Below are 15,856 nucleotides of genomic sequence, written 5' to 3' on the forward strand. Positions count from 1 at the left end.
TGTTTCAAGGGGAAACGAGGAAGCGTGAAATCAAAAACAAAGTCACACTGATCATATAAATACACGGCAAAGGGATAGAGTTCTAACTATCCATAGTCTCGTATCGCGCAAGAGTGCTACCTACCAGTAAGTCATACGTCGTGCAAATTACTCTCCTCTGCCTGAAGTTCTCGTAGTAAACAGCATTCTAGGTTCAATTTCCGGCTTATGAGCCCTACGCAAGAGTGCGTAATAACGCGATACCACCTGTTCACCCAGCGCGATCTTAAACGTAAACGAGGACTAAAAATAAACGAGGGACTATAATACACTACCCATTCGCCTGACGCACACTACAAACGTGGGAAAGAACTAAAAATAGGTAAGGGACTACAGTTCATCTCTATGTCGGCATGAGAGTATCCACGGATACGATATAATATGCATCCAGGGAAACAAAGTCGGTTATCATTAACAAAATTGCAAGGAAAAAATTATAATTATCCGAATTCACCTAAGGACCATTTTCTAAAAAGCCCCAACGATCATGAGATGATACGAAGGAAATGTTCTCTAAGTACCAATATTAACAGATTTCATACACGCCCAAATAACGATATTCATTTTAAATGCGCTTGCATAATAATTGGTATACAGGAAAACTGCAAGTCAAATAAACCACTCTAACGGTAAAGGATGCACAGAAAGGAGTAGAAGGGAGATCAAGCTATCAATCATATTGACATAGCTTAGAGGAACTAAGATGACTCATATAGATTTAGGATACAGATACTGGCTATGTGAAAGAAAATGATCTCTATTTTGTAACGTACCAGGATATCTCCTCATTCAGGCCACGTTTAACACAATCTAGATGGTAAATCCAGAAGGTTTCACGTTTCTTCCGGATAATTTCATTTGATTGGCCTGTTCTTGGTAGCACCTTTTCCAGGATAGACCACTTAATTTCTTGCTCATTGTGGTTCTTATCCAGACAGTGTTGAACCAAGGGTGCCATCAGTTTTTTAGTTCTGATGGCAGACTTGTGTTCACTGAATCGGAGACGAAATTCGCGGCCTGTTTCTCCCACATAGGCCAAGCCGCAGCTGCAGAACAAAATATAGATGATATTACTACTGCGACAATTTGTCAAATGACGCAGTTTGATTTCCTTATCATTATATTTAATGACCTCAGATACGATAGCTGAATCACAGGCGTGGCAGGAGCCACATCTGTGATTACCTAAGACAGCTGGTAGGCCCGTGATGGAACGCAGGCCATCTGATGGAGAACTTTTTATTTGCCTGGTGTGTACCAGCATATCCCTGAGGTTCTTATTCCTTCTCTAGGCTAGCAGGGGTGGTGGCAAAGGGGGAGCATTATCATCAGAGTTCAAAATTCTCCAGTTTTTATTAATAATGTTCCTAATTTTGAAATTCAAGGTAGAGTGATTGATCACACACGTTATCCGATTCTGATTTGAACGTTTCGACCCCTGGAGTAGCGCAGTTCTGTCATAATATTTAGCTCTTTTGTAGGCATGCCGTACAAGGCGATGGGGATAACCTCTCTTAAGCAATCTATCTTTAAGAGCATCTCCATGTTTGTGGAAAGAACTCATTTCCGTGCAATTGCGACGGATTCGCAAAAATTCCCCAAAAGGGGATGGATTCCCTTTGGCAGTTAGGGTGGTAACTATCAAACTTAAGGATAGCATTCTTAGCTGTGCTTTTCCTAAAAAGGCTTACTGTCAAATGACCATCAATACCTTCAATGCTGATATTTAAAAAATCCACTTTGTAGTTGTTAAAATTCACTGTGAACCCCAGATTGGTATCACTGGCATTCAGCCAAAGAACAAATGCCTGCAACAATTCAACTGGACCGCTCCAAATGAAAAAAATATTGTCTATGAAACGCTTCCAAACAGAAACATTTTCAAAAAATGGGGCTAATTCATTGTAGATATTCTTAAGCTCCCACTCTCCCATGAAAGTATTAGCCACACTGGGGGCACAAGAAGCCCCCATTGAAGTACCCTTGATTTGTTTAAAGAGGCGGCCGTTACATTCAAAGAAGTTGTTCAAAAGAACAACCTCCAAGCATTGTAAGATAAAGACATCAGGGCGGTCCTCCGGGTATCTCTGCAGTAGGTCTGAGACCGCCTGTAACGCTCGACACTGAGGGATATTGGTGTATAGCGCCTCAATGTCGAGCGTCACAAGGATGTCTGTGTCAGGGTTGAATGGCAAGCCCTCTATCTTGTTGATTATATCACCGGTGCCACGGATATAAGAAGCATACTTTTGAGTGAGAGGTTGTCTCAGATTGCCCCCCGAGCCTTAGGGGTTACCTTCTTCGTGACACAAGCTGCAGCCTCTTTCTGTGCTTTTTTTTCCGCAGCTGCTGCTGCTGTCGCCTTTCGTTCAGCTCTTGCCTCGGCTTTAGCCTCCATATCCTTTTCTTTCTCTCTTTTCCTCAGTTCCTTCTTTTTCGAGGCTGACTCCATGGAATTATCCGCGTTCCTTGACGCCGCTTGCTGCCTTGTGACTGTTTGTGATTCTGTAATCTTCGCCGGCTCCTCTATGTCTTTTTGTTTAACACCGCGTGGAGGCATCATTCTTTGCTCCTTTCCAGCCAGCCTATATTTTGGGATCTCAATGCCTCTATACTAAGTATTCCGTTGTAGTAGGCGCAAGGTCTGTCTTAGGAGGTTTTTATCCTTAACCAACTAAAATGCCTCATCGCCTCGTTGGGTTATGATCATCCTGTTCATTGTCTCTTTTCCAAAAAAACGGGAAAGAGAGCTCTTAGCAACTTACTCCCTCGACTGCTCAGTGGCCATCTTCTTCCGCCTGTCTTTTCACAGTGGGATGACAGCCTCAAAATGACAGGCGGAAAGTGATATCCTAATCCCAACAGCGGTGCCTGCAAGGCACTGCCGCAATGTTTATAATCATGGAAGGGAAGAGGAATTTGCGTCCATTCAGTTCCCCTGAATAGGTACCTCAATCATCACAAAAGGGAATGGACACTTGTATCTACAATAACCATTGGTTATTTGTTGACAACCCTCATAGACGCTGAGGTGTTATAAGTGCGGTGTATCTTTTATCCGCCCCTTCTCTAGCGTCATGGCATATTCATCGGGTTGACAAACGACGTCCTATATGCCTGCCTCACCTATTGATAACTCTATCAATAAGACTTATTGATAGAGTTATATGGTAATCCTGTAACTTGATTACCTAATAAATTACTATTTCCCCTTTTAATTTGCAGTGTGCATATTCTTTATAATAAATATTGTTTTTGGTTTTGGTGCAACACTGTTTTTAGATTTTTTCTTGGTGGCACTGCACTCTATCCCTCTGGACCAGCTCTCATTATTTCTGGACACTTCTACTCTTTCCAGAGGTTGCCTCGGGTGAGGCAGGCATATAGCACGTCGTTTGTCAACCCGATGAATATGCCATGACGCTAGAGAAGGGGCGGATAAAAGATACAACGCACTTATAACACCTCAGCGTCTATGAGGGTTGTCAACAAATAACCAATGGTTATTGTAGATACAAGTGTCCATTCCCTTTTGTGATGATTGAACTGCCGCAATGTTTGCCCATAGTTTGGTTCCGCAAGTTTGGCGGAAAAGGACCGCCTTGCGGAACCATGGCGGACTGTCTTTGCGTCTGTCGCTCTCCTGTGGATTCCTCCGCCATCATAATCTGGCGGGGGAAAACTGCTACCAGATGGTGGTCCCTCCGCCATCATAATGAGCCTCTAAATTCTTGATATAATGCTTGATCCTTTTTTGTATAGTTTAACTTCGAAGCTTTGTGTGGAATCTGATGAGGTGTTGAAATATGTTTTGGCTAGACAGGATGATTGTGAGAGGGCCTGTGATAGGAAGTAAGGTGTAAGTGAAGTGAAAAGTTGAGATGGGATGTACAGTGCAAGTGAAAAATCTGAGATTGATGGAACATGGTTCGCTCATTTTTTGAAGTCAAGAATTATGAGTATGATTGGTGAGACTAAGATGTGTTGGATGATGGAAGTACCTGATACAAGGAAGGTGCATCACCAAGTTGCTGCCACCGATGTCTCAAGCTAGGTGATTGGCTAAAGAGATCTCCATTAGTATTATAATTTGTGCAGGTTCAGTGGGTATGTGCATCTGGCAATTTTGTGGGTATTTGGAGGACTACCGAGTATCATAAAGTTTGAGTGTAACCTTGTTTTATACATTATTTTGTGTTCAATATAAGCTTTTCCTTTTTCCATATGAAGATTTAGCTATTTTCTATTTATCACTGTAAGACATTAGTTCGCTTTTGTTGAACCGGTAGGATGTGTTGTGACTTCATGTCAGATCTATGTGTGTATCTGACTGTAATGTTTTTGTCGATGTGTGTAATTATAATGTGGACTGACGTCACTGGCATTTAATTGGTGTTCTACAGGTGGATGTATTTTGTGGCGCGTATTTAACAATAAAGTCTTCATACAACTATACATGTCATTCCTCGTATTTAACATGCCAATGCATGAATGAGAACAGCAGAAAATTAACTTGCAATATTTACTGGCGCCATTCAAGTGCCACTGTATGCACAATTGTTTCATTTTTTATATTTTGCAAAAGGTGGGAAAACTAAAGGTCCAGGTAGCATTCTGGAATAGAACATCAGCGCTTCGCTTTATGAGTTGACCAATCTCTCCCTCCCTTTCGTCCATCTTGTGAGTGCCCACATTTAATGCGCCAGCTTGACGCAGCTGTGGGGAGTCCCTGCAGCACTGCCCTCCACTTAACCTGCCCTCTGTCGAGTTGGATGTTTTTGCTGCCAGTCGAAACAATGCTCTGGAAACCCCGCGAGCTAGAAGAGAGAGCGGCTGCCGCGCGTAGTGCCCTACCTTCCAGTACCTCTCTCCCATCCTCCACCCTCTGCCCCCCTGGGGTCTAGCGGAGCAGTCTCCTGATTAGAGTACATTTGTTCCACAATATTGCAGCAGGCTGTTTTTTGCCAAGACTGTTACATGCAGAAGGTGGGAGAGAAAGATTTGGGCCTAGTCCAACCCCAGCGCATCCCGCCTTTCCCCGCTCTGCCTCTCACCGTCTTCTGAGCCGTGGCCCCCGCTGCGCCTTCCCCAGCTTTCACAGCCGCCCTGCCTGCGGGAGCAAATGGCACATTTCAGACACTAAACCTATCTCATTTGTATGACAACACTTCCCCTCCAGGCATTATGTCGCGCCATTATTTTTAACAAGCCTTTAAGCTGTTTTAATTCAATTTAGTACAACAACACTCCAAGCCAGAGCCTTTCTCTCGCTCGCTTTCTGTTCTCTTTTGCTTTTGTGTGGTGCTGGGTAAGAAGTTCCTTCCTCTTCCTATCGGGCCGCGTGCGGATAGGGCCTAATATCAGGCGCGCGCGCCATAATTAACCTCCTCCACGTCCGCTCAGCTGCTTGTAATGGATAAACCACTTTCCCGGGCCACGCGTGTCGTCGGCGCGAGCGAAGAAAAGATTTTCCAGCAATGCGATTATTTCATTGTGTTGATTAAATCACTGTATTTTAGTGCTGTGTTTAACAGTTTGGCTCATTATTTCCTGGAAAATTCAATGACTCCGGGTCAGATTTATTACGCTATCCTGTATTTAACTGGATAGCTACTTAGCCTGGAATAGCAGTGCCGCATTATTAAGGTAACGGGCCTGCCCCACGTTATTGAAGAGGATGAAAACATGCGCATAAATAAGACACACGTGCAAACAGATCCATGCGTTGCAAGAGCCAATGGGAAACCGCAGTGTTCTGCCTCGGATACATGCTTAAGGGACAAGGCACGAGGAAGCCGGTGAGCGCATCATATGTAACCGTCCCAACCAAATTAATTAATGCAGAACGTTTAGACATATGTTATCAGTTAGGGTCACACACGGAGCATTTTGAAAATTAATCGACAGACGTTATTCAGAACTTTTTTTACATTTCGTTGTATGCCTATAAAGTACTGAATTTGTAAAAAAAAAAAAAGATATAGTCCCGGGGTCGAAAGTTCTTAGGGGCTGCTCGGTCAGCCTGTCGATGCCACAAACTGGCAGGCTCTGCTGCCACTTCGGCACCTCCAGCTGCCTCATGGCTACAGTCTTCTTCTACCGAGAGGATTCCACAGTGATGTAGATAACCGATGGTGGGAGCAAATATTATTTTGTTGGGTAAAATGTGTGCAAAAGTCGCAAAAAGTACATGAAAATATGCATATTTCATAAAATAATACCAGCTCATATTTTGCTTGGATATTGAATGCAAGAGTATAAAAAAGTCAAAAGTAGAAACGTTCTCTCTTCTCTTTTGTCCTCCAGAGCATGTCGAAGGAGCAGGAAAAATGCAGGTTTAGAGTATTGAATACCCATCTTCTATATATTGGCTTTACACTATCTACATTTTAAAACTTTCTAATAGGGTTTTTTTTGTTAGACAAGAAACATTTGTGTCATAGTAATGCATTTCATTGGATTTAAATGGTGTATGTCAAATTTCTAATATATACCATAGTTGAAAAAGAAGTTTCAGCCCATCAAAAGAGGTTTTCTTTTACTCATCCTTGTTTCTATACTTCTCTCGTTTATGTCCTTTCATTTGAGGCATACAAGTGTTAAAAAAAAACACCTGTAACCATTGTTATAATAATATGAACAGACACCCAGATTAGGAAATTCGAAACATAATTTACGCAGGAAGTTCCCATCATTGTATATCACCGTCCTAGTAGCTTCATGGATGTCAATTCACCAAAAAGCCAGGAGTAGCAGAAATGACATCACACATCCTTTGACAAGAATGACATCAAGGAGAGGTACATACCAGGTCACCAATGTATTCACAGAACAAGGGACGGGGCAGGCATGGAACAACATCGGTACTAGGTCCTGCTACATCACCCCACATGTTTGCAATGCAGTAAGGCCCCCAGACTAATCTCTTTCTCTATAGAAAACTGCCTTCAGCTCAATGTTGATTTTACCTTTCCACTCAAAATTGTTTCTGTAAAATATTATGACAAAATCCATTAAAAAATGGCTACCTGTGCACCTGCGTGTTAATAGTTAGGTGGCCACTTCAATGGTTTTAAAAAAAACAGTTTATTACAAAAGCATATGAAAATGTACACCTGTCCTTAAACATGTGTGTGTATGTTTAGTCAGCCATTTTCCAAATTGTTTTTGTGATGGCATTTTACAAAAAAAAATTCTAAAGAACTCAGACAATGGTAAAGGCAAAAGAGCAGTAGCCAAAGCTAGGCCTATTGGCCTTAGCAATGCTTGTTGGTTTTAGCAATGGACATTAGTAGGATGGAGCCAGAGCTACAAAGAAGGAATGATGTCCTTACAAGGCATGTAACGTTTAAATTTACATTTAGCAGAAGGCACTGGGTCTGGAGAAAGTGATCAGTTAATGACTCTAACTGCATTATATCAGAACAAAGAGAGACCTTGCTTCCACTGAATGTGCAAGTGAAAGAAGGAATGAGGGTGTTTGCTAAGCCACCAGCAGGACAACATTTTAATTCATTAGTGTTTGCATCCATTGCACTTAGGAATGCTTTTACTTCCCTAATAAATGCATTCTGAAGTGTGATGCACATTGTAATGAATAGAGTGCATGAAGAGAGACTTTAGCGCTGCGCGCTCGCGTGTGCATTTATGCAGGCTAACTCGAACCTTCACTTTATATTCTGCTGTTGAGGAACCTACCTCCATCTTCTCGCTCTTGACCCTGGTCCGCCCCGGCTGTGTGCCGTTTGAGCGGAGGGTCAGCCCACGAGCGACACTTCCTGCCTGGTCCTGCTCCACTTCCGCCCTGCCTCTCCACCGTGCAGGTCAGCGGTCTAGTGGCTCACGGCAACCAGATATATATGGCAACCTGGAGCAAGCGCAGCGGACGAGCGCAGCGGGAGCGCCGACTTCGCGCCGAAGTCGCGCATAAGTCAAGCCCGTCTGCGCCCGTCCGCGGCCGGCCGGGGCTAGGGGCACGTCACTCTGCCCTTTCGCTCACCTACTCCCCAGTAGACCTTGTAGTCTGCAGGGCCCTTGGCCTCTAACCGCCTCCATCATTTCCCTTATATCCTCACTTGGCTTGTCCCCGTCACATGTTTCCTCTCCCCCCCACCATACCCCTATCAATCCTCCGATGGTTACTACCAACTTGGTACCCACCAAAACTCTCAAAGTTTTTTATCTTAATACCCGATCCGCTGTAGCACACTCGCATGAGCTATCAGTGCTGCTGGACTTTCATGCCCCAGACTTGCTGTTTCTCACAGAAACCTGGTTTCGTGATGATTCCCTCCCCGCCCTCTTAGCTACCTTGCCTGCTTCATATTACGCCCTACGCTCGGACCGTCTTAACGGCAGGGCTGGGGGAGGAGTAGCGCTTATTGCCCGAGCTGACCTTCCCTTTCAAATACTCCCTCTGCCGGATATTGCTACGACCGAGTACCTGGCTATCCGGACCACCTCTATTTCTCCTCCTCTTACTTGTTTACTTATCTACCGTCCCCCCCAATCACCTTCATTGTTCCTTTCGTCCTTTCTGGAAGTACTAGCTACAGTTGCTATTAACAACTCTTCCATCCTGCTCCTGGGCGATTTTAATTTCTGGCCGCTGGATCCGGCTGAGTGTACTTCCTCTAAGGAATTTTCGGAAACCCTCTGTTCTTTTAATTTTACACCTCACATCCACTCCCCCACCCATGTTAAAGGACATGTGCTTGACCAGATCTGGTCTTTGAACTGCCCTGTAAACTCTGTTTCTATTCTACCCTGTTCCTGGTCGGATCATCATTTGATTTCTTTTACCCTTTCTATATATCCCCCGATCAAACCTCCACTCCCTAAAAACGTGTGGGTCCGGGCTTGGGGACGAGTAGATCTTGACAACCTCTCCGACTCACTTATGACCTCCTGCCCCTCACTACAGGGGCTATCCACCCTCTCCCAAGCCGCCAACATCAACCAGTGGCTCACTTCTGGGTGTGACTCTATTGCCCCACTCAAGCGGGTCACATCTAAGCGGGAGAAGGATGCCAACCTGTGGTTCAATGAGGATCTTAAGACCGCCAAATTAGCGGTACGCAGATCTGAGCGTGCCTGGAGGAGAAATTACTGTCCCCTACTAAGACTGGAGTTTATTAACACCTTAGCCCAGTATAAGCAGGCCATCTTAGGGGCAAAAACAGCTTATTTCTCCTCCAAAATCCTCGCCGCAGAGAATCAATCGAAAGTAATTTTTTCGATTGTTAACAACTTGGCATTCTCTGACCGAGCTACATTGAAACCCACTCCTTCACCTGAACTCTGTCACTCCCTTAATAATTTTTTTATTCAGAAAATTTCTATTATCAAGGCCAACATTCCCCCTCCTTCTCCTACATTTGTGGACCCTCGATGTCCTCCCCCTAAGGGTCATCTTGACACTTTTCCTCCGCTGACTAAGGAATGTTTCATTTCAACAATTCCCTTGGTCAAATCTGGCTCCCCTCTTGATCCCTGTCCCTCTCACATCCTCCGCCACATTTTTTCCTCATGCTCAGATCCCCCTCTTCACCTCCTCAACAGTTCACTCTCCCAGGGTGTGGTGCCCCCCCCTCTGAAAACTGCAATCATCGTTCCTATTCTCAAGAAACCTGGTGCGGACCCCTCGGTCCCAGCAAACTACCGCCCCATCTCCCTTCTGCCATTCTTAGCAAAGGTGCTCGAGCGCCACGTTACTCGCACCCTGAGCACTTTTGTGGAGATGTATGGGGTCTTAGCCCCCCGCCAGGCTGGTTTCCGCCCCGCACACTCTACGGAGTCTGTGGTACTCTCGGTCCTTGACAACCTCAGGGAGGGAATGGATACCAATAAGACCCAGGCCTTGGTACTGCTCGATCTTTCAGCCGCCTTTGACACGGTTGACCATACCATCTTACTCTCCCGTGTCAGGGCGGCGGGGATCGGAGGTACTGCACTGGTCTGGTTATCCTCCTTCCTGAGGGACCGCACCCAGGCTGTTCGCCTGGGTGATCTTACCGCAGATTTCCGGAAAGTTCAGTGCGGGGTTCCCCAGGGCTCTTCTCTTTCTCCCCTCTTATTCAATCTTTACATTGCCCCGCTTATCTTCTCTCTTCAGCAGATGGAGGTCTCAGTATATAACTATGCTGACGACCTCCAACTTGTTTTTGATCTCTCTTCCTCTCTGTCTTCTATTTCTAATTTCCAATCTACTATGATCCATATTCGTGACTGGATGAACCACAACCATCTAAAACTTAACCCAGATAAGACCGAACTGGTGTTAACAGGTGGTTCATCCAGCCCCTGGTCTTCTTTGTTCTGGCCCCCTTCTCTCGGTTCCCCACCTGTCCCTTCTTCCTCTGTAAAAACTTTAGGTATCAAGCTCAATCCACAACTCACTCTTCACTCCCAGGTTAGTTCCGTGGTGTCCTCTGCCTTTCTCTCACTGCGTACTATACGCAAGGTGTCCCGTTTCTTTTCCTTTCAAGCTCTTAAACTGATCACCTTGGCGATGGTCATCTCCCGCCTGGATTACGGCAACGCCCTGTATGCTAGTATACCTGCATACAGTCTTAGGCGGTTGCAACAGGTCCAAAACCAGGCGGCCCGCCTGGTGTTCAAATTACCTAAATTCCACCATGTCACTCCCCTCCTTAAATCTTTACACTGGCTCCCCGTTCGCGAGCGTGTCCAGTTCAAGCTAGCTTCCATTACTTTTCAAGCGAGACTGGGCACGGCTCCAGCGTTCATCTCTTCTGAGATTACCTCCTACGTCCCCACTAGAGACCTCCGTTCATCCACCCAGTCCCTACTTACGGTCCCACGTTTTCGGAGGAAGAAATGGGGCGGTTCGAAATTTGCGACCCTTGCCCCTCTCCTCTGGAATTCCCTTCCCCTTGAGCTTAGGACCCTGATTCTCTATCCCCAGTTCAGAAAGCAACTCAAGACCCTTTTGTTTTCAAAAGCCTTTAATTAAACTGCTCCCCTCATAATTTGAATTATCGATCATGTATGGGCTTGCCCACCCTGTTTCTGTTTGTTGTAGCGCCATGAAGCCGCTGGCGAACGTGCGCTTTAAAAGTAATTTTAAATTCAAATTCAAATTCAAATTCAAGTGAAGGAGAGAAGGTATCACGGGGAGATGATGTGTCCTTATGGCTAGAGCTGTCCACCTCGAAGTCTCGGCAACGACGCCCAACATCCAGTGATTCTGGGCAAATCACTTAATCTCCCTGTGACCAACAAAAAAATTAATGTGTCCTTTCGTAACGCAACTAGTGCTCATGTAAAGCGCTCAGATACCTTCGGGTCAAATTTGCGCTATATAAAAGTCCAGAAAAAAAGTGAAGGTAAATAAGGTGCACCAGAGCCCCGTTTTGCATCTCTTCCTGACACTGTCATTGTGATCAAATATTCCAGGGTCGCAAGGGCAGTGCCATGAGTAGCAGGGGGCAAGCCAGGGGTCACAGTTGTGACGACCCCTGGCGCCCCTAAATGACGTCCATGACTAGCTTACTTTCTTGCACCATGGTCATGGACATGGGCAGTATCAGAAACTGACTACTACTGGTTGGAATGTGTTCTACTGGTGGCCGCCCCAAATCAGAGCCTCGTCAACACATTAATGTTGTGTGGCTGATGTGGCTACTAAGCAGGCAGCCTTGTGTGATTGATGGTCATTTGTCTAATATGGAGGTTGCTCTGTGGCTCACCCAAACGTAGCTGACGGTGGTCCATTTCGGCTATGCCTGCAGCAGTTTTACAGAAGTCTAGTTTAGGCCTGCTCTGAAAAGCAACTGCACAATGCCCAGGCTACAAGGTCAGCCATAGGGCCGGGATCCCCTAGCATGCTCCCCGCCCGCCAATACCCACAGTCACATCATTCACTGAGATAGAATGGGTGTAAAACGGCCATGTTTAATATCAACATTCATAAACATGACAATACATATTCGAATCAATAACAATATCACACTTTTATTATTGACATTAATAATTCTTTATTAGAGTTCCTCTTCCCCCTGCACTTAGGGGCCCTCTGGCTCGCATCTCCAAGGCTGAGCTCCCCACGTCAGGTGCAACCCTTGCATCCTTGAGTGATGGGCCCCTGTCCTCGGGTCCTTGTCCGCCATCTCCGGGGCCCACCCTCGACCACCAGGCTGCCCAGGATCCCAGGAGGCTCATACCTGGCGTCCTAGCCTCCCCAGCCGGTGGCCCTAATCTCCCTGCGGAGAGCTTACTGTCTCTCCCCTCAGTGCTGGCCTAGGGAGTACGCAAGGTGGACTCCCATCCATTCTTTAAGCCCATGTCAATGGTCTAAGGTCTCTTTACCGCCACAAGGGAGACCCGGGCCCACAGGTCCGTCACCCTCCCCACCTCCCTGTAAGTTCTGGACGAAGGACCATATCGATCTCTGTGCTAATGTCAGATAAGTGAACTCCATCATGATGGAACATTGTCTCTCCCGAAATCATCCTGTGTGGGATGTGACACAAGAGGCCCTTCACTGAGCACAACTTGGCCAATTCCCAGTTGAGTCGCCTGAACGAAACATTCAATGCCCTCGCCCGTACTCCAGTGCCCCATGTCTGACTTGGGATCATGCAAGACCACGCTATCCTGGCCTGGGGGAAGGCCCGCCCCATAACACAAACAATCATAATGATATCAAAAATAGTATGTTTTAATAAAAACAGAGATAGATTTTTACAATGTAAATATACAGTTATAATGAGTTATTAATAAAAAATGATATATCTTTTATATTAAAAAACATAAATAAAAAAAAAAAACATTAGTAGGACAGCGATACATGTCCTATCTATAGGACATGTATCGCTGTCCTACTAATGTTTTTTTTTTAATTTATGTTTTTTAATATAAAAGATATATCATTTTTTATTAATAACTCATTATAACTGTATATTTACATTGTAAAAATCTATCTCTGTTTTTATTAAAACATACTATTTTTGATATCATTATGATTGTTTGTGTTATGGTTTAAGTTCTCTAATTTCTGGGAATGATGCAGTTTAGTACATAGCAAGTGTTTGTCAGACAGATAGCCTGGGTGTTTACCTTCATATTGTATGTTTTCCCTGACCCAGGATTCTCATCCTTACCAGGGGGCCCTTGTTACTTCACAAAAAAAAAGGAAGGCCCGCCCCAGCCATGCCAACTCCATGAGCAGGGACTCCTTGACCGCCAGGCGTCCTCGGTCCATGTTATTGCCGCCCAGGTGGATGATGATCAACTCCGGAGACTTCTCGCCCTCGTGTTCTCTAATCTCCTCCACGAGCCGCCGCAGGTGCCGAATTCGCATGCCCCCAACGCCCCGCCACAGGAACTCCGTCCCGTGCAAGCCCGGTGGTTTCCTTACTCGCCGCTGCTGTAATCGCACCGTGGCGTGCCGCACCAACGAGTGCCCCAGTACCCACACCACCTTTCTCGGCATACTATTGAACAGGAGAGAAATAGAATTTAGAAGTTGGCTCTAGTCAAAACCTAGTTGTTGGTGGGTTTATTGGTATTGTCAAAAACACAAGCTTATATTATGGGCACAGTTGATAGGTACCAGACTATAGTTACAATGGAATGTTTACGCTATATTATCACTTCATGTGTGATGTATGACGATGGCATTATTTACCTGAAATTAATTTTAGCTTCCAGATAAATCATAGAAGAACAGGAGCCCGATTATATGATCCGGGTTTAGCTGAACTGCGTACTTTCACGAATTTGAAAGCCGGTCACGTGATGATTTTGTTGTATACAAACAAAAATAGATATGTCGCGCTCGAAAGCGTCAATACCGGATCTTATGCTTATTTGATGCTTATTTGATGCCCATGACGATAGATACCAATTGTAGCATATTCTATAATCTGTGCCCATAATATAAGCTTGTGTTTTTGACAATACCAATAAACCCACCAACAACTAGGTTTTGACTAGAGCCAACTTCTAAATAGCCAAAATATGTTCCATATCTGTAGCTAACAGGAAATGTTTTTGAAAATGTGTTTTTTAAAAATAAGATAGCTTTATGACAAAAAAGTAATTATGTGTTTCCTTTTAGAACTGGTCCTGAAGAAGGTTTTTTATTGTTTCTTCCAAACCGAAACGCCTCGTCGACCCCTGTTCTTGCGAACATTTTAACCCTACAATGTATAAAATTTACTTTCTATATATGGTTTTGATTCCATATGTTTTTAATTGATTGTATAACACATTGTTTCTAATTTTAAAATCTATTTGTTATCATTGCAACAATATTATTATTTTGAATAAATGAATTTTTTAAAACATTTCTCCTGTTCTCCTTCAATTTGACTAAAAATGAATATTATGTGTGTTATATATGTATAAAGTTTTTTTACATCTTTTCTATAACTGTTGGCCTATGTCTAGTTGAACAGCTTTGTATAATCCTTGAGGGTTTGATTTGCTGTGTGATTGGTATCGCCAAAAATAAGACTTCGGGCACCACCAGAATAACCATAACCACCTTTGTGGTTAACTGTGGGACTTTCTCTGTTCCTCATGGCTCTAGAGGTCCACACAATTTTGCACAGGCGGAATGCCCCATAAAATGCTAGGCAGAAAATGGCTCCGAATAATGTGCTTTCAAATGCTGAGGTGCACAGAATGAGGAGGGACTCCAGGATGTTTCCCTGGGTCCTGACATCCAACGGCCGCCTGCTATCCCGCCTGGGGCCGTCCAGCCTAGCCCAACCCGACAAAGCTTTCCTGACTACAAAGGATGCACCTGGGTCGCGTTTGCCTGATAACTTAGCGAAAAACCCCACTGCTGTCACATGGGCTCTAGCATAAGAGGCTGACCTGCCCTGGTCCCTCAAATTCTGTAGAAAGTGGTACATTGCCTGATCAGAAAAACAACTTGTAATACCAGCGTCTTGCACCAACATCCTGTAACACAAAAACTGCTGCTGGTATGATTTCCTAGTGCGGTCACACAATGAGGCACCTACCAGCCCCGCTAGCGCGGGGCTCCAATCCTCCACAGTGATGGTGGGAACCCTGTCATCTGGTCCTCCGCCTGCGGGTGGTGTCTCCGGAAGTCCTGCAACTTGGAACGAGACAAAGCATCAGCAGCGCGATTGTCTACCCCTGGAATGTGTGCCGCCTTGAACATCAAGTTCAGCCTCAAACAAACTAACACCAGGTGCTTTAATAGCCTCAGAACATGCATACAAGTAGCCCCTTGCCTGTTTATGGCTTCCACCACTGCCATGTTGTATGACCAGAATATCACTGCTTTATTCCTGAATTGCTCCGCCCATACTGTTGCTGCTACTACAATTGGGAATAATTCTAAGAAGGCTATGTTCCTGGTCAAAACACTCTCATGTCACTCGTCCGGCCACTCTGCTCCACACCAATGAGGCCCCAGAATTGCGCCAAAGCTGATGCTTCCCGCCGAATCCGTGAGCAAGCCCAGCTCCGTGCTGGGCATGGGCGGTGCGGGCCACACGACTTTCCCGTTGAAGTTGGTCAAGAAGTCGCGCCACACTCTCAAATCCTCTTTCAATTCCTCCCGGAGGCGTACAATATGGTGCTTAACCCCACCATGGCCCTGGCTATCGACCTCGAGAAGGGGCGGCCCATTGGGATGATCCGGAGGGCGAAGTTTAGCTGGCCCACCAACACCTGTAATTGGTGCAGGGCGACCTTGGGTCCTGCCAATGCAGAATCAATTTCTTGGAAAAAAGCCTGTACTTTGTCAAGCGGCAACCTGCACTCCCCTGCCACTGTGTCAATCTCAATTCCCAGAAATGACATACATGTATCC

The 15,856-nt window shown here is 45.2% G+C and overlaps 1 pseudogene; it reads right to left on the reverse strand.

Moving 5' to 3' along the window:
* Positions 1-796: 796 nt before the first annotated feature.
* LOC147711535 (uncharacterized) lies at positions 797-2,012 on the reverse strand (annotated as a pseudogene).
* Between the last annotated feature and the right edge of the window lie 13,844 nt (positions 2,013-15,856).

The sequence above is a fragment of the Lissotriton vulgaris genome, chromosome 5, assembly GCF_964263255.1.
Source record: "Lissotriton vulgaris chromosome 5, aLisVul1.2, whole genome shotgun sequence".
Lineage (NCBI taxonomy): Eukaryota > Metazoa > Chordata > Amphibia > Caudata > Salamandridae > Lissotriton > Lissotriton vulgaris.